The sequence below is a fragment of the Perognathus longimembris genome, chromosome 23, assembly GCF_023159225.1.
Source record: "Perognathus longimembris pacificus isolate PPM17 chromosome 23, ASM2315922v1, whole genome shotgun sequence".
Taxonomy (NCBI): domain Eukaryota; kingdom Metazoa; phylum Chordata; class Mammalia; order Rodentia; family Heteromyidae; genus Perognathus; species Perognathus longimembris.
In genome coordinates, this window is record NC_063183.1 from 7,314,284 (window position 1) to 7,332,476 (window position 18,193).

Genomic DNA, 18,193 nt, shown 5'->3' on the forward strand with positions numbered 1-18,193 from the left:
AAAAATATAGGCTCAGCCCTCTCTTTTAACAGAGACCTGACTTGGATCATCAGAGGGGTGACTGGGTTTTCATCTAATTTAATGTATGAGAATACCAGGTTAGGTAGCAAATTAACCACATACAGACTATCAGAAAACAAGTTCATTGGCTGTTTGACATGGGTCAGTGCCAGGGCGACGCGTACAGTTCCTTAAACTGTGCAGATCCAGTAACTGCCTCAAAGTAATGGGTGTTTCCTTTCCCATCGGCAGGAGGGGAGGTGGAGCATACCACCATGGCCGACCCCTCTCTTCCCCCATCTGTAAAAACATTGGCAGCCTTGACAAGAGGCCTGGTAGAGAAAAGTACAGGAAGGGTCCATTGTAGCCTGGAAAATGAGGTCACCCACCTCGAGGTGCCATAATGGCAATCTACCTTTCCCATAAAACCCTCCAGGGCACTGGACACCTGTGCATTATTCCTTCTGACCCATTCAAAATCTGACAGCCGGTAGGGAATGGTTAGCACATTGGGATCTCGCCCATAATGTCTCAGGGAAGTATCCCTGCCCTTGATTATCAAGTCAGCTAGCTGGTCTAGCTGGGAATAAACTCTGGGAGCTCCTCCCACTGATGCGTGCACCCATTGAAGAGGCTTGCCTGACTGAGTAATAGCTGCTGAGGAAAGCTCAGACCCAGGGAGGATCCCAAGGCAAAGTGGGCACTCAGGCTTGTAGTGGGCCATCCGTGCCATATTTAGGGCCATTTGGATTTTCTGGAAGGCTGTTTGAAGTGATGGAGTTATTATAATAACATCAGTGGGCGCTTTGCCCTTCAAAGAGTCATGGAGCGGAAGCAGCTCCTCTGTAGGCAGGTGAAGCCAGGGTCTTAACCAGTTAATCTCTCCCAACAGTCTTTGCATCTCCGCCAGAGTATAAGATGACTGGAAGGATAACTGGGGCTTAAGGGGGCACACAGAGTCTAGTTTAAGTTCTGCCCCCAAGATCTTAAAGGGGTATACTTTCTGAACCTTGTCACTGGCTATATGCAGTCCTCCTCTTTGTAGGAGTGTTTGTAGCTTGCTATAGGCAGCGTCTAGCACTTGGACATCTGCTGCTCCAATAATGATGTCATCCATATAGACATATAAAATAATATCTGACTGGCTCCTAAGAGGTTGAAGAACTTGTGACACATAATGTTGGCAGAAGGCAGGACTATTAACCATGCCCTGAGGTAAGACTACCCACTCATACCTCTGGTCTGGCCCCTGGTAGTTAACCGAGGGCATGGAGAAAGCAAACTTTTCACAATCCTGGGGGTCAAGGGGAATGGAAAAGAAACAGTCCTTGATGTCAATTATAATGAAATTCTGACCCTGAGGAATGGAGGGGATCCATGGCAGCCCCCGTAATGGGGTGCCAGCAGGGATTATCCGTTCATTAATTTTTCTTAGGTCCTGTACCATCCTCCATTTACCTGAGGCCTTTTGTACAACAAATACAGGGCTGCTCCAAGGGCTCAGCGAAGGTCTAATATGCCCTAGGGACAGTTGTTCTGATATTATTTCCTTTAATCTTTCTAGCTGGTTTGAGGGAAGTGGCCACTGTTCCACCCACACCGGGGGACCTGGAAGCCATCGAATGGCAGGGACGGTAGGAACAGTGGCCCTTAGAATTGGGGGTGAGGCCCTGTAGAAGAAACAGGAGCCTTCTGCCCCAAGGCCTTGAAGGGAGGCGCTCTCTGGCAGCCACCAGGGCCACCTGATAGGCCCTGGCCTGTGATGATCGAGGCCTCAACTTTTCCCAAGATATCCCGTCCTAGCAGGTTATCTGGTAAGCCTGTCATTATCAGGGGACGCACTATTCCCTTGCCAATGTTCATGTCATCCCAAGGAAGTCAGTCCCTGGTTGTCTCACTCACAGCTATGCTTCCAATCCCTGATGTCTGGGGTCCTGGGATTAAGTCCCACCATGGAGGCATCCCTTCTTCTTTAATATAGTCCGATCTGCTCCTGTATCGATTAAGACTCGGAACCTCTTTCAAGATATAATAATTTCTGTCTTTGGCCTCATTTCTGGGACTATTGGGACTGCCCAGAGCGCCTCAGGCTGGTCATTAGGCCCGTCACTGGGCTGATCACTGGACTGATTGCCTCTGGGTTACAGGGCTGGAGGGCGCCCCATTAATCGTTTAAAGGCCTTCCCTTAGCATCAAATCTGAACTTACAATCCTTTCACCAATGAAATCCCATTTTGCAGTGGGGGCAAGGTTTTGTGGGTAGCTCCTTGGCTCAGCCAGAGGGCTGTCCTCTCGAGGCACCAGATCTTACAAGACCAGAAGGACACTCCCTCTTGAAGTGACCCCGGCCACCACATTGGTAACAGTGCTCCCTGCTTACCTCACCACTGGGGGCAGGGGCAGGCTCCTTAGTAAGCAGAGTGGTCAGTGGCTGTGCCTGGCGGGCTCAGGTGCTGATGTCCTGACAAGTGTAAATCCAGCTGTCCACAGATCTCTTCTTTACTCCTGTACAAGCCAATCTGCATTCTGATGTCATCCCTTCCCACACCAGGGTCCTTAGAAATTGATTTACCTGGGACCCAGGAAACTGTTGGTGGAGATTGTCCCTCACTGGGCCAACGAAGGCAGCAAGACTCTCATTGGTCCCTTGGGTAGCTTTTACTGCCGGGGTCTCTAGGGACCCCTCTCCCAAGCCATGCCATGTGGCCAGTCCCACAGCCTGTACCTGCTCCCGGTAGGGGGCAGGGAAGGCAGCCCATTGGGGGCGAGTGGATCCAAACAGCATGCCAAAGTTTATGGGGATTGGTGGTTCAGTGGCCTGATTTCTCTCTGCCTGAGCATAGTACTCATATCTGAAAAGGGAACACCACTCCTCATACATTGTTCTATCAAGCAGTGACCAGGCCAGGCTTCTCCACTCCTGAGTGGTAGAAAACCGGTGGGCCATGCCCTCAAGTAGGCTCTCCCCCCAGTGGGTGTTTGGTCCCCCTCCCTCAAGGACTATTCTCCTGAATTGTCTGAAATCTTGTATCTCCTGGGGCCGCCATGAGGCTGAGATGGCTACCAGGTTGAGATTTGCTGAGTTGTCTGAGCTCGGTGAATGCATGCTGCTGCAGCCACTGGGCTGCTGCTGCCTCTCAGCCGGGCTCCTTAAATCTGCATATGTATGGAGCCGAGCCGGGCCTCCGGTGGCGGAGGGGAAGCGAGCCGGCAGGGGCCCCTGAGCACATTGTTCTCCTGCCACGTGCCTTGGGGCCATGGCAGCTAGTCCAGGGTCCTGGAGATCAGGCTCACGCTCATCACTGGGCCCCTCAGAGTGGGGCGTCGACCTCTCCAAATCAAAATTCCCCCCTGATGCCCTCTCCTGAGTCCAGGGACTCTCCCCTGGGTTGGAGGAAAAGCAGGCCTTAAGGGTCTTGATAGCCTGGAAGGTCACAAGGGGGAGTTCCTCTCCTAACTCCTAATCAATAAGGGGCGAATTATTCCACCTACTCTGAATCTGTCCCATCGTCTTTGCTGACCTGATGGGAGAACCACGTGTCCCGGAGACTCTACTCCAGTTCCCTTAGGGCTTGTCGGTAGCTGCCGGACTCCCTCCCACAGGTTCGAGCCCCACGTTTGGGCCGCCAATTGCTGGGCTAGATTTACCTCCCCTGGTGCGGGGATGCTAAGCTTACTCCCTTATCAGTGCTCCCCTTTTCACCCTCTCCCTTGGGCACCTGACCAGCAGGTGGCCAAGGTAGAGCGAGGGACACGGGCTAGCCTAAGGTGCACGTGGCCGAACAAGATCCCCTTTTCCTCCCTCCTTACCCACCAAAGAAGCCAGGAGCAGACAGATCTCGGAGACGCTCCGGAGAGCAATCCAATTTAATCGGGAGGGACTCACAGTAATATAGTAGTGATGATGAGGATTGAGCATGAGCTGGCAATAGGCTGGCGAGCTTGTCCATCCAAGAGCAGCTCCCAAGGACCTCCCTCATGGGCTAACGTCACTTCCCATAGTACCGCCCTCTGGGCAAAGCATGGGAAAAGGGGAGCACACGTTCTCACTGGCGCAAGGTGGGGGATGATCTCAAAGCTACCCCTTCTGGTTCGGGACCCAGAAGGAGATAGGTGTGGCTCACTTCCACACTGCCCCAGGGCTGGGGGAAGGGTGGGGGTCTCGGGAGCGCTCTCCTCGCCCTTCCCCCCTTAAGGTCAAGATGAATCCCCAACAAGCACCTTTACTTTTTCAATACATCCAAATTGGAAAAATAGCACAGGAATCGAATCACACCAGATAAATAAACTTTTTCACCATTTAAAAAGCTTTTCCAATTCTTAGTACCTCTCAAGGGGCAGTTTTAGAAATTCCAGTCAAATTATTCATTTTTTACCACAAGGTTTCCTATCATGTGGAATGGCTACATAAGCAGTTTTGGTTTTTTTTTTTAGCAGTGACAAACCTTTATATTCAAATTTCTGATATTTAGCAGTGAAGGAAAATAAATTTCAAGTTCCCAATGCCCTTTGCTAAATAGGGTAACTTGATGACAGTGCAATCATCTTAATTCATTAAGATACCCACTTTTTTTTTTTTTACTGCAAATTAAAGAACCCTTAGAAATCCTTTTTTAATTCTAGTTCCTGTTTTTTTTTTTTTTTTTTTGCCAGTCCTGGGGCTTGGACTCAGGGCCTGAGCACTGTCCCTGGCATTTTTTTGCTCAAGGCTAGCACTCTGCCACTTGAGCCACAGCGCCACTTCTGGCCACTTTCTGTATATGTGGTACTGGGGAATCAAACCCAGGACCTCATGTATATGAGGCAGGCACTCTTGCCACTAGGCCATATCCCCAGCCCCATCCTGTTTTTTTTTTTTTTTTTTAAAAAAACAAAAAACAAAAAACAATGCACTAATCTTTTAAAACATTTGGTAATGCCCAAACTTGATGGCTTCCTGAAGATTAAGCTTAAAGTCACCCATTTTTGCATCACCCAGTCACATTCATACACATACATACACGTGCATGTACACACATATACATACATACTCATACACAAATATTTGTTTTAAAACTTAAAAGCGTGCAAAATAAATACCGGCCATACATTTTTTAGGGGAAGGAGGTATTTTTGCCAATCTTACTCTTGCAAAAACCGGAATTTAAAATAAAACCTTTAATAAATGATTTTAGCATTCTCCAGCCTCATTTTCCAGGGCTTGATAGTTTTAGCAAAACATTTTAGCACACCAAATAATTTTCTGCTTAAGAAGGCTGGGTGGGGGTCTCCCAGAGTTCTTTTTGCGGACACTCACACTCTGATTGTGAGCTGTCACCTGTACACTTTTCCAATGAGCTAAACATAAATCCAGGGGGCTAAGGGAGTCTGTCCCATTTCGTCTGTCACAGTCAGGAGATACAGAAAACAGAGAAGAACAGTCCAGACTAGTTCTGTACCAATACAGGCAATTTTTCCTTTTTTTGCAACACAATCTTTTCTAGTTTTTGATTGGATCTACTTTTACTTTCTTTCCTAATTCACCACCAGACCTAGTCTCCTCAGTACTCAATCTTGTCCTAGGCCCTTTTGCTTTTAATTTCACCTTCTCTTTTACATCAAAGTCCTATTAACCACATCATTCAGACAACTCGGAGCATTTGACATAAACCGAGACAAACATACAAAAGTGGCAAAAGTAAAGGCAGTTTGACAAATCTGGAGAAGCAACGTTGCTAAGAAAAGGAAGGGAGGAAAATTCCTCTGGGGACATAAAGAGAAAGAGAAGGAGTCACTCCTGGAGGTCTTCTGTTTGCCACGTTCTCAATTCAGTCCCCATGCCTAGGAGGAATTTCTCCCACCGGTGTGGAGGAGGTTAGACACACACTGACCATATGCAAAACACATAAAGGAACTAAATATGCCATAAGCAATCTACTAATTTATAAACTGATGGTGCCAACAAACACGGGACAAGATAACAAAACAAGTTATGCAGGTTTGACACAGAAGAGACTGTCAGAATCACAAACAACACAGAGACAACAGCGCTGCGTGGTGGGGTCACTCCCTGCCACCTGCAGGTAGCTTGGCCTGGCCCCCTGTCCCCCTGTGCCTGCGGCTGCGGGTCATGACTCAGGGCTGACACATCCGTGTCCTGGGCTGCTGGCGCCAGCAAGCGGGGGGTACAGAGGGGCATAGGGTGGAGGAAAGATTTCAGCCTCCTCGGGGCCTCCCTGGAACACTGGGGGCTTTTCTTCTCCACAATCTGCTTCCTTCTTGGTTTCTCTCTTGTCTTCCTTTCCTTCACCCTGTGTCTTTTGAACGAATATTGGGGTAGGGGAAGGAGTGGAGGAGGGAGTTGGTGGTAAGAAAGGCCTAACCCAAGCTGGAGCATCCCTGTCAATGAGTTCCCTCCAGGTGGCTATATGAGGGACCTGGTCTGGATGGCCTGAACGAGTGGTGTAGATTAGGTGTTGTAAAGTCCTGATCTTACCTATGTCAAAGCTCCCCTCGGGTGGCCAATTAGCTCCCTCAAAGGTGGGCCATTCTGACTTGCTCAAGGTGATCCACTATACCTTCTTAATGGCCACACTTTGGTTCTGAGTTATCTCCTTAACCTCCTTCCAGTGAGCTAGGGTCAAGTCTAGGGGGCTGGATGGGACATTGCCCATGGCTATTAGTCTTGTCAGTCGTTCAGTCCACAAAATAACAAGAGGTAAAACAATTCCAACAAAACAGAAAAGACAATCCATTCAGGCCTGATATTTAAAAGACTTACAAGATGGAGATCTCCCAAGTTGGTCCACTGGCTTCTGTGAAGAAACAGAAGGAGCAGACCCAAGTTCAAGGTGGGCGGGTTGAGCCTCGGTTAGGAGGCCCTCCCAGTCAGTTCTGGCCAAAAACCAAACTGACTTGTGTCCTACAAGTCAAGGTGGATGGGTCGAGCCTCAGTTAGGAGGCCCTCCCTGTCAATTCCGGCCCAAAGCCAAACGGGCTTGCGCCCTACAAGTATCAAGCGGGGTTCCAGGGGTCCCCCTTCAAGGGTGGAGGATCTGGGACACCTCCCAGCTCCTCCAGGATTGTCATGCAAGCACATCCGCTTTGACAACCCCTTCAAGTAATACGAGTCGAAGCAGCCGTCCTCAAGAGGAAAAGTGAAAGCAACAGACAAACAGACAAATGACAGGACAAGACAAATCAACAGCACTGTTTTCTAACCTTCGGGGTCTGGAGTCTCGGGGGGGGGGGGGTCTCTGGGGCTATCCCAAACGAGCCCCCAGGCTGTTATGCCCAACTCGCGAGATGAGCACCAAGAAGACCATCGAGAGCCAGATGTTCCGAAATGCAAAAGCAAGGCTTTATTCAGGCGGGCTGCAGCTTGGGCCTCGTCCTACACTCCAATGCAGCGGAGGTTAGGAGGAAGTCCCCAAGCTGAAATTTCACAGGGCCTATAAAGGCAAAAAACCACAAAGTTACAGCAATCATGTGTTCAAGCAAAATTAGGATACGGGTACATATCTGATTGGCTCAGGGCTAGAGACATTGCGGGGTGTTTAGAGTTAAGCATTCCCAGGCGGTTAGAGTTAAGCAGGGAGTTTCCTGATCAGCTGGGCCCTAATAAGCTTGTTCTGCTATCAGGGATAATTGGTGGCCTGGGTTACTCATAGTTTAAACAGTCAACAAAATGGCTACTGCCTCAAAAATGGGGTTTACTTCAACTCTACAGTTGTTACTGCTGAGCCCTTTGTATGAACTACCATTTTGGTGATCATGTAGTTTTTCTTTTCAGAACAAGTTGTCATTATGTAACCTAGGCTAGATCTCATAACCCTCCTGCCTCAGGGGAGTGCTACCATGCCTGGAAAAAAGAGAAGGGGAGGGTCTGCTTGTTACACAAACACCCTGACCATCTTCCCACACCCTTGACACACTCCAGCTTCCCCTTGGGGTCTTCTATTGCTGCTTGTCTAGCCTCCTTCCTCTCTACTTTTGTGCACCCAGAGAACCCCAAGGCCCAGAAGAGCTATGGATCCTGCTCACAGGTGTCAGGGGTTTTTAGCCTCCCGGGCTGTCCTGTCCTGCAGGAGAGATGGGAAAACACGGGCCAGGAAGAGGAAGAGAGGGCAGACAGACTGCCACCCAGCCCCCCTTTCGTCGGAGGACACACAGATAGTCTGGGAGCCAGTCAGTGCTAAGACTCATTTAATGGTGGCAATGAGCTGTTCTTTTAAGCGGATCGGAGGGCAGTGGAAGGGGAGGGGTACGTGCACCTTCGGAGGGGCTGGGATTTGATGCCTGAGCTGTCCATCAGGGTGGAGCTCCAAGGGCCCTTCCAAAGGGGCACCTACATTTACGTCACAGCCCTCAGGACTGCTTCTGGGTTCATCATTCGCAGCCATCTTGGTGCACACGTGGTCTGAGGTGGGAGGCGGGGCTGGTTAGAGCCGCCTTTCCTGTTCCGGACCCGGAGAGCAGGTGGGGATACCAGCCACACGGCACCAGGGCTGGAGAAGAGGCGGGCCAGCCAGAACAGCCTCTTAAGGATGCAAGGCATCCAGGTGGGTGTGCCCCACACACAGGCACTGGAAAACCAAGGTCTTTAGGAGAAAGAATCCAGACCTTTGTAAATAGTGCTGGTTTGTCCAGGAGTACAGTAAGAGAGGCTTCTCTAGCCATGTCTTTAGTGTTGTTTTCAGTTGTAACAGCCCTGGGGCTTGAACTCTGTGTGTGGGTGCCATCCCTTGGCTTTTTTTTTCCCTTCTTTTGCTCAATGCTGGTGTTCTACCACTTGAACCACATCATCACTTGCAGGTCTTGCTGATGCATTGGAGATGACAGTCTCATGGATTTTCCTGCCTGGATTGATTTTGAACCTTGAACTTGAAATTTCAGCTTCCTGAGGAGCTAGGATGACAGGCGTGAGCCACTGGTGCCCAGCCTCCCCTGTGTTCTGATTCACTGGAGCCTTTTTCCTTGATTTACCCCGCCTCCTGTCTTTTGAGGCCCTGAGTCATTACTTTAACTACACCCCACCCCAGGGAGGCTGAGCACCCCTCCACTTCCCTCCAGTGTGCTGCTTCGTGATGGCTTTGGCCTTGGGAGTTCAGCTCCTCCTGGGTGGTGAGTAGCTAGGGGGAAGCTGGGGGGACTGTGTGAATGTGAGGCTCCATCTGATGGGTTAGCTGTTTGGAGTCTCAGGAGCAGCTGGAGGCAGTCTGGCTTGAAAGGAGGGATGGCTTGGAAAATTTTTGTTTTTGGTGGGGGTGCTGTGACCTGAACACAGGTGAGGGGAGATGGGCTCTGTGGGAATGAGTTGTTCCTCCAAATGCTGGGGTTTTCCAGGGCCTCTCTCCCTCCTCTCTCTGGGACCCTGGTGTGGGTGCTGTGTGGGAGAGCCATGGGCCCTCCCGGAGGGGAAGGCTTACATGCCAACCAAGGAGGGAGGAAAGTTGGATTCCCTTCTGTGGACTGTGATTTATCCCCGCTAGGCAGTGCACCCCCATCGCAGTCAGGAGATAAGTCTAGAACACAACAATTCTATCAAGACCACATTCATGTTTCATTAAGAATCAGATGTTGCTGGGCGCCAGTGGGTCACACCTGCAGTCCTAGCTACTCGGGACGCTGAGATCTGAGGATCATGGTTCAAAGTCAACCTGGGCAGGAAAGTCTGTGAGATTCGTATCTCCAATTAACCATCAAAAAGTCAGAAATTGGGGCTGGGGATATAGCCTAGTGGCAAGAGTGCCTGCCTCGGATACACGAGGCCCTAGGTTCGATTCCCCAGCACCACATATACAGAAAAACGGCCAGAAGCGGCGCTGTGGCTCAAGTGGCGGAGTGCTAGCCTTGAGCGGGAAGAAGCCAGGGACAGTGCTCAGGCCCTGAGTCCAAGGCCCAGGACTGGCCAAAAAAAAAAAAAAAAAGTAAAAAAAAAAAAAAAAGTCAGAAATTACTGAAGGACAGAGTAGGAAAGATGCTAGAACTTATAGGCACAGGAAGGAACTTCCTGAATAGAGTCCCAGGGGCACAACAAATAGGGGAAAGACTGGACAAATGGGACTACTAAAATTAAAAAGTTTCTGCACAGCTAAGGACACAGCCACCAAAACAGAAAGACAGCCAACGATATGGGAAAGGATATTTACCGGCACAGCAACAGACAAAGGCCTAATATCTGTCATCTACAGAGAACTCAAAAAACTAAGCCCCTCCAAGTCCAATAAACCAATTAGGAAATGGACAAAGGAGCTAAAGAGAGACTTCAAGGAGAAGAAATAAAAATGGCAAAGAAACATATGAGGAAATATTCAACATCCCTGGTAGTAAAGGAAATGCAAATAAAAACAACCCTGAGATACCACCTCACCCCAGTTAGAATGGCCTATACTCTGAACTTAGGCAACAACAAATGCTGGAGAGGGTGCAGGGAAAGAGGAACCCTTCTCCATTGTTGGTGGGAGTGCAAACCACTTTGGAGAACAGTATGAAGGTTTCTCAAAAAGCTCAACATAGACCTACCCTATGACCCAGCCATACCACTCCTTGGCATCTATCCTAAACAGCAAACCCCAAGATATCAAAAAGACATTTGTACTTCCATGTTTATCGCGGCACAATTCACAATAGCCAAAATATGGAAACAACCCAGATGCCCCTCCACAGACGAATGGATCCAAAAAATATGGTACTTATACACAATGGAATACTACATAGCGATTAGGAATGGTGAAATATTGTTATTCGCAGGGAAATGGTCAGAACTCGAAGAAATAATGTTGAGTGAGACAAGCCTAGAACACAGAAAACAAAGGGGCATGATCTCCCTGATATATGACTGTTAAGAAAGGGAGACGGAGAGACAGTAGAGACCAAGTCTGTGAAACCAAAAACTACATGTCAAATAGTATTCCCCACAGGATTGGGGCAGCGACCCAACAGTATGTAACTACAACCAAACAATTACTCAACACATAAAGGTCAAAAATTGACCTCTCAGTGGAATACAATAGCTCAAAATCTATGTATGTACGTTCATATAAGACTACTGTCGACATATTGTCTAATATCGACATTGCATTTAAAGCCCTAGGCGAATTTTCTTGGGCGTGGCCACGTGGCTACTGTATTTGTTCTTGATAAATTGTATATTGTATATATGTCTACCTGACCTAGAGAAGGGAAAGAAAATCAGGGTGTAAGATATCACAAGAAATGTACACACTCCCCTACTATGTAACTTTACCCTACTTGCACAACACCCTGTCCAAAAAAATTGTGTTCAATTAATAAATAAATTAAATTTTAAAAAAAGTCGGAAATTGAGCTGTGGTTCAAATGGTAGCGTGCTAGACTTGAGTGTAAAAGCTCAAGGACAGTTGCCCAGGCCCTGAGTTCAAGCCCTAGGACTGGCATAAAAAGAAACAAAAAGACACAGGGAAATACATGACTGAAAATAGTTAATTAAAGACTTGTCCTGGATTCCCTACTTTGTTATGAGGGTCACTCCCCCACATTCCCACCAGCATTTGATATTTGTTTTCTTTTTTCTTTTCCTTTTTTGCCAGTCTTGGGGCTTCAACTCAGGGCCTGAGGGCTATCCCTGAGCCTCTTTGTGCTATCATTTGAGTCAGAGCACCATTTCTGGCTTTTTTCTGAGTAGTTTATTGGAGATGAGAGTCTCATGGGCTTTCCTATCTAATGATCCTCAGATCTCAGCCTCCCCCTAAGTAGCTAGGATTACAGGTATACCCCACTGGCACCCTGCTTGTTATTTGTTTACTTGATGATGGCCATTCTGACTGGGATGAGATGCAATCTCAATGTACTTTTGATTTGTATTCTCTTTATCTCCCTCTCCTTATTGGTTTGGGGCCTGGGTGCTGTCCCTGAGCTCCTTTGCTCAAGGTTAATGCTCTACCACATTGAGCCACAGCTCCACTTCTGGCTTTCTGGTGGTTACTTTTTTTTTTTTTTTTTTTTTGGCCTGGGCTGGCTTTGAACTATGATCCTCAGATCTCAGCTTCCTGAGTAGCTGGGATTACTGGTGAGAGCCACTGGTGTCTGGTGTGTTTGTTTTATTTATTTTTCTTGCCTTATTGCTCTGGTTAGGAGTTCTAGGAGTAGATTAAGAGTGGAGAGAGTAGATGCCTTTGTCTTTCCTCACTCTAGTAGAGAAGATAGCCACAAATTTCCCCCATGTAGTACAATGTTGGCTACTGGTATGTCATATAAAGCCTTCGTTATGTTGAGGTACCTTCCTTCATTTCTTTCTTTTCTCTTTCTTTCTTTCTTTCTTTCTTTCTTTCTTTCTTTCTTTCTTTCTTTCTTTCTTCTTTCTTTTCTCTTTCTTTCTTTCTTTTTTTCTTTCCTTTTCTCTCTCTGTCTCTCTCTGTCTCTCTCTCTGTCTCTCTCTTTTGGCATGTGTGCTGGCCAAGGCCTTAAACTCAGGGCCTTGGTTTTGTCTCTGAGATCCTTTTTTATTCAAGGCCAGTGTTCTCCCACTTGATCCCTAGTGATACTTCTGCTTTTTTTCTGAATAATTCACTGGAGATGAGAGACACACAATTTCCTTCCTGGGTCAGCTTTGAACCACAATCCTCATATCTCAGCCTCCTGGGAAGCTAGGTTTACAGGTGTGAACTACTGGTGTCCAGCTAAGGGATGCTAAAATTTTAAGGACTTTTTGTATATTTATGGAGATGATCATGTGTGGGTTTGTTTTTTTTTGACACTCTGGGGTCTTGTCCTCGGGGCCTGAGCAGTGTTCCTGGCTTCCTTTTGCTCAAGGCTAGCACTATGCTACTGGAGCCACAGTGCCACCTCTGGCCTTTTGTATATATGTGGTGCTGAGGAATTGGACCCAGGGCTTCATGTATACAAGTCAAGCACTCTTGGCACTAGGCCATATTCCCAGCCCGATCATGTGGTTTTTGTTTTTTATTTTTTTGCATGCACTGTGTTAGGTTTATTGACTTTTGTATGTTAAACTATTCTTACATCTCAGTTTCTTTTTGCTAGTCCCGGGGCTTGAACTCAGGGCCTAAGCACTGTCCCTGGCTTTTTTGTTTGCTTGTTTGTTGTCTTTTGGCTCAAGGCTAACATTCTACCGCTTGAGCCACAGTGCCATTTCTGGGTTTCTCTGTTAATGTGGTGCTGAGGAATCAAACCCAGGACTTCATGTATATGAGGTGAGCACTTTACCACTAGGCCATATTCCCAGCCCTCATGAGACTTTTTATTTTTGCCAGTCCTGGAGCTTGGGACTCAGGGCCTGAGCACTGTCCCTGGCTTTTTTGCTTCACGCTAGACCTCTACCTCTTGAGCCACAGTGCCACTTACAGCTTTTTCTATTTATATGTGGTGCTGAGGAACTGAACCCAGGGCTTCATGCCTGCTAGGCAAGCACTCTACTGCTAAGCCACATTCCAGCCCTAAGACTTTTCTCTCTAATGAAACAGCAAGAAGCTGGAAGTAGAGCTGTGGCTCATGTGGTAGAGTATAAGTTTTGAATGAAAAACCTAAGAGACAGCACTCAGGTTCTAAGTACTAGAATTGAGGCTTGAGTACTGAGTAATGAGTATTGAGGGCCTGAGTGTTCTCCCTCAGTATTTCTTTCTTTCTTTTTTTTTTTCTCTAGACTGGCACTCTACATCTTGAGTCACACCTCCACTTCTGGCTTTTTGGTGGTGAATTGGAGATCAGAATTTCAATTTTTCTACCCAGGCTGGCTATGAACTTTGATCCTCAGATCTCAGCCTCTTGAGTAGCTAGGATCACACCCATGATCCATGGATATCTTGTCTTTCTAAGTACATTTTCTGAAAGTTATTAAAGAGATTAAAAGAAGACAGATGGATAGTGAAGTCTTCCTTTGCCTTTGGCATCTCTCCATGTTCATGACAAGCAGTGGTCGGCACATTTTCTTAGGCCTGGAGCAGAGCGGCTGGGTAGAAATTCACTTGCCCGGGTAGCCTGCACAAGTCACTCACCAGCCGTTCACTGTGTGCCTCCCAGTGTTGAGTTCGGAACCATTAAGAGTTGAGGACACTGTCTCTGTGTGGAAAGAAACTTGTGGTCTCCACTCCTCACACACACTTGCTAGAGTCAAGTGTTCTATTATTGTTCCCCCCAGGCATCTCTGCCTGGAGACTCACTGAAGCAGATGTCACCACTTCCTTCCGGGGCCACTCTGCTGTCTAGGAAAACTTCTGGGGTGTGATCACTTTCCAGGGTGAGATTTCCCTGACAGCTGTGACCTTTTCCTGTTTATTTCCCAGAGCAGCAAATCCAGAAATTCTGAGCCTGGGTCATGTGGATCCTATGTGTGTGTGTGTGTGTGTGTGTGTGTGTGTGTACGCATGTGTATGCACAATGAGTGTGATGGTTGTGTGACTCAGTGTTGCACAGGCATTCAACAAGGAAGAGCAAAAAAAAAGAAAATGGTTGGCAATGTCTGACAATAGCTGCCCCTTGAGTTCCTCCCTAATGTGACCCCAGAGCTTGGTGCCTCAGTTCTGCATTTGTCATATGGAGGATGTTAGAAATTCCCTTTAACACCTGCAGGGCTCTTGCAAGGATCCAATGAGCTAATGCAATAAGCAACGCCAGCCACCAGTGGCTCACGTCTGTAAACCTAGTTACAGTTACTCATGAGGCTGAGGATCTCAGGATCCTCCTGAATAATTAAGTTTACAGACGTGAGCCACCCACGCCTGGCTTTCAAGTTCAAAGCCAGCCCCAAGCAGGAAAATCCCCGAGAATCCTATCTTCAATGAAGCTCAGGAAACTGGAAGTGAGCAGTGGCTCAAAGTGGTAGAGTGCTAGCCTTAAATGGAAAAAGCTCAGGGACACGGCCTAGGCCTGTGTTCAAGCCCCATAAGTGACCAAAAAAAAAAAATACTGGCAGTGAATGGAGACATTGCAAGTGGTCAGAGGAAGGGAAGAAACTTGGGAGTAACCCCGTTGTGGCTGTGGCTAAGAAATCCAAGCTGAGGGCTTTTGTCCTTGGGGTTTCAGTTTTCTTTCCCCCTTAGAAAGCACACAGTGAGGGAACAGCCTCACAATCATCCAGTACCACAAAGCTAAGGCAAACCAGACTTGAATCCAACATTCAAGTGCCCACTCTTTTCTTTTCCTTTTTTTTTTTTTGTTGGACCTGGGACTTGAACTCAGGGCCTCGGCACTGTTCCTGAGCTCTTTTGCTCAAGGCTAGAGTTCTACCACTCTGAGTCACAGCTCCACTTCCAGTTTTTTGGTGGCTCATTGGAGATAAGATTCTCCTGGACTTTCCTTTTGGGATGAATGAATGAATGAATGAATAAATAAATAAATAAATAAAGTCTATTATTTCAGTTTCCAAAGCAGTGGCCCCACAGGCTGGGGACATTGCTCAAGGGGTATAGCACCTGATTAGCAAGTGTGGGATCCTGAGTTCAAACCTCAATATCACCAAAGCAGGACCCAACACATCAGGAGATCTAGAACATAGGTTCATCTTGAAAGCTGAGCACGTAATTCCAAGCCCTGGGCCTTATGTAGTCAATTAAAAAAAAAGAAAGAAATACTTCCTAAAAACAACCAATACTAATAACCCCCAGAGTAGGCAGTTGCACGATGACATTTCCATGCCTGTATATAAACGCGCACACATGTGTTTTTATCATATGCGCCGCCTCCATTGCCGTTTCTAATCCCCCACTTTCCCTTTCCCTCTCCCTAATTGCTCCCATCCCCTTTACTTTGATGCCTTTTCCTCCCCATCCTCAATTCCACATGAGAGAGAAAGTATGTCACACTTGACTCTCTGAATCTAGGCTCTATCTGGAACTTGGCTCTGGATTGGGAGTCACTTTCCAGCCATCTGAAAGGAGCATCTTAAGGTCTCCATCTGAGTGAATTCTCTTTAATGCTCTCTTCTTGTCTGTCGGACAAAACCAAGTTATCATAAGGGAGGGGACTTCCAGGAATCAAGGTTTGCTTCCTCCTCTTGCGCCACCTCCTCCATCCAGGGTGACCACATCTTCTACTGTCATGGATGAGAACACTATCCCAATTTGCAGATGACATGATCTTCTATCTGAAGGACCCAAAAAACTCAGTCCCCAAACTCCTACATCTAATAAACCATTTTGGCAAAGTAGCAGGATACAAAATCAATCCACAAAAGTCAGCAGCTTTTCTGTACACCAGCAATGTACAAGCAGAAAAGGAAATTATGGAAATAATACCATTTACAATAGCTAAAAAAAGAATAAATTACCTAGGGATCAACCTAACTAAAGACATGAAGGACCTATTTAATGAAAACTATAAAAACCTAAAAAGGGAAATCAAAGAAGACACAAGGAGATGGAAAGACCTCCCGTGCTCATGGGTAGGCAGAATCAATATAGTGAAAATGGCCATATTGCCCAAATTGTTATACAAATTCAATGCAATCCCCATCAAGATCCCAGCTACATTCTTCACTGAAATAGAGAAAGCAACCCATAAATTCATATGGAACAGCACAAGACCTAGAATAGCCAAAGCAATTCTAGGCAAAAAAAGCAGTGCAGGAGGTATCACAATACCAGACTTCAAGCTCTACTATAGGGCCATCATAACAAAAACAGCCTGGTATTGGTATAAAAACAGACCTGAAGACCAATGGAATAGAATTGAAGACCCAGAAATAAAACCGCACTCTTACAGTCAGCTGATATTCAACAAAGAAGCTAAAGACATACAATGGAATAAAAATAGCCTCTTCAACTGGTGCTGGGAAAAGTGGAAAGCCATATGTAGAAAACGCGAAGTAGACCCTAGCCTATCACCATGCACCAAGATCAACTCAAAATGGATCAAGGACCTCTATCAGACCTGAATCCTTTAAACTACTGAAGGACAGAGTAGGAAAGACACTAGAATTTATAGGCACAGGAAGGAACTTCCTGAATAGGAGAGAGACTCGACAAATGGGACTACTACAAAATAAAAAGTTTCTGCACAGTTAAAGACATAGCCACCAAACTAGAAAGACAGCCAACCATATGCGAAAGGAGCTTTACCAGCACAGCAACAGACAAAGGCCTAATATCCATCATCTACAGAGAAGTCAAAAAACTAAGCCCCTCCAAGCCCAATAAACCAATTAGGAAATGGGCAAAGGAGCTAAAGAGAGACTTCACAAGAGAAGAGATAAAAATGGTAAAGAAACATGAGGAAATGTTCAACATCCCTGGTAGTAAAGGAAATGCAAATAAAAACAACCCTGAGATACCACCTCACCCCAGTTAGAATGGCCTATACAATGAACGCAGGAAACAACAAATGCTGGAGGGGGTGCAGGGAAAGAGGAACCCTTCTCCATTGTTGGTGGGAGTGCAAATTAGTACAACCACTTTGGAGAACAGTATGGAGGTTCCTCAAAAAGCTCAACATAGACCTACCCTATGACCCAGCCATACCACTTCTAGGCATCTATCCTGAACAACAGGCCTCAAGATATCAAAAAGACATCTGCACTTCCATGTTTATCGCTGGACAATTCACAATAGCTAAAATAGGAAACCACCCAGATGCCCCTCCACAGATGAATGGATCCAAAAAATATGGTACCTATACTTTGATGCCTTTTCCTTCCCACCCTCAATTCCACATGAGAGACAAAGTATGTCACACTTTACTCTCTGAATCTGGCTTATTTCACGAAATATTATGATCTTCAGTTGTATAGGTTTTCCTGAAAGCAACATAACTTTATTATTTTGGTTGAATAAAACTTTCTTGTGCATAAATACACCACATTTTCTTTGTCCAGTCGTGTGTGTGTGTGTGTGCATGTGTGTATGTGTGTGTGTGTGTATGTGTGTGTATTGCCATTACTGGGGCTGGAATGCTGGGCTTTGTGTTCCCATTTGGCATTTTCCACTCACTGGCTGGCACTCTACCCCTTGAGACACACCTCCATGTGTGGCATTTTGCTCCTTATTTGGAGATACGAGTCTGTTGGAATTGGCTGCCTGAGTCGGCCTCGAATACTGATCCTCAGACCTCAGCCTCCTGAGTAGCTAGGATTATAGGCACGAATCACTAGCGCTCAGCCTAATCTTTGACTGTTGACTGACTTCTAGGCTGTATCTGGAACCTGGCTATGGATTGGGAGTCACTTTCCAGCCTTCTGAAAGGAGCATCTGAAGGTCTCCATCTGTGTGAATTCCCTTATATG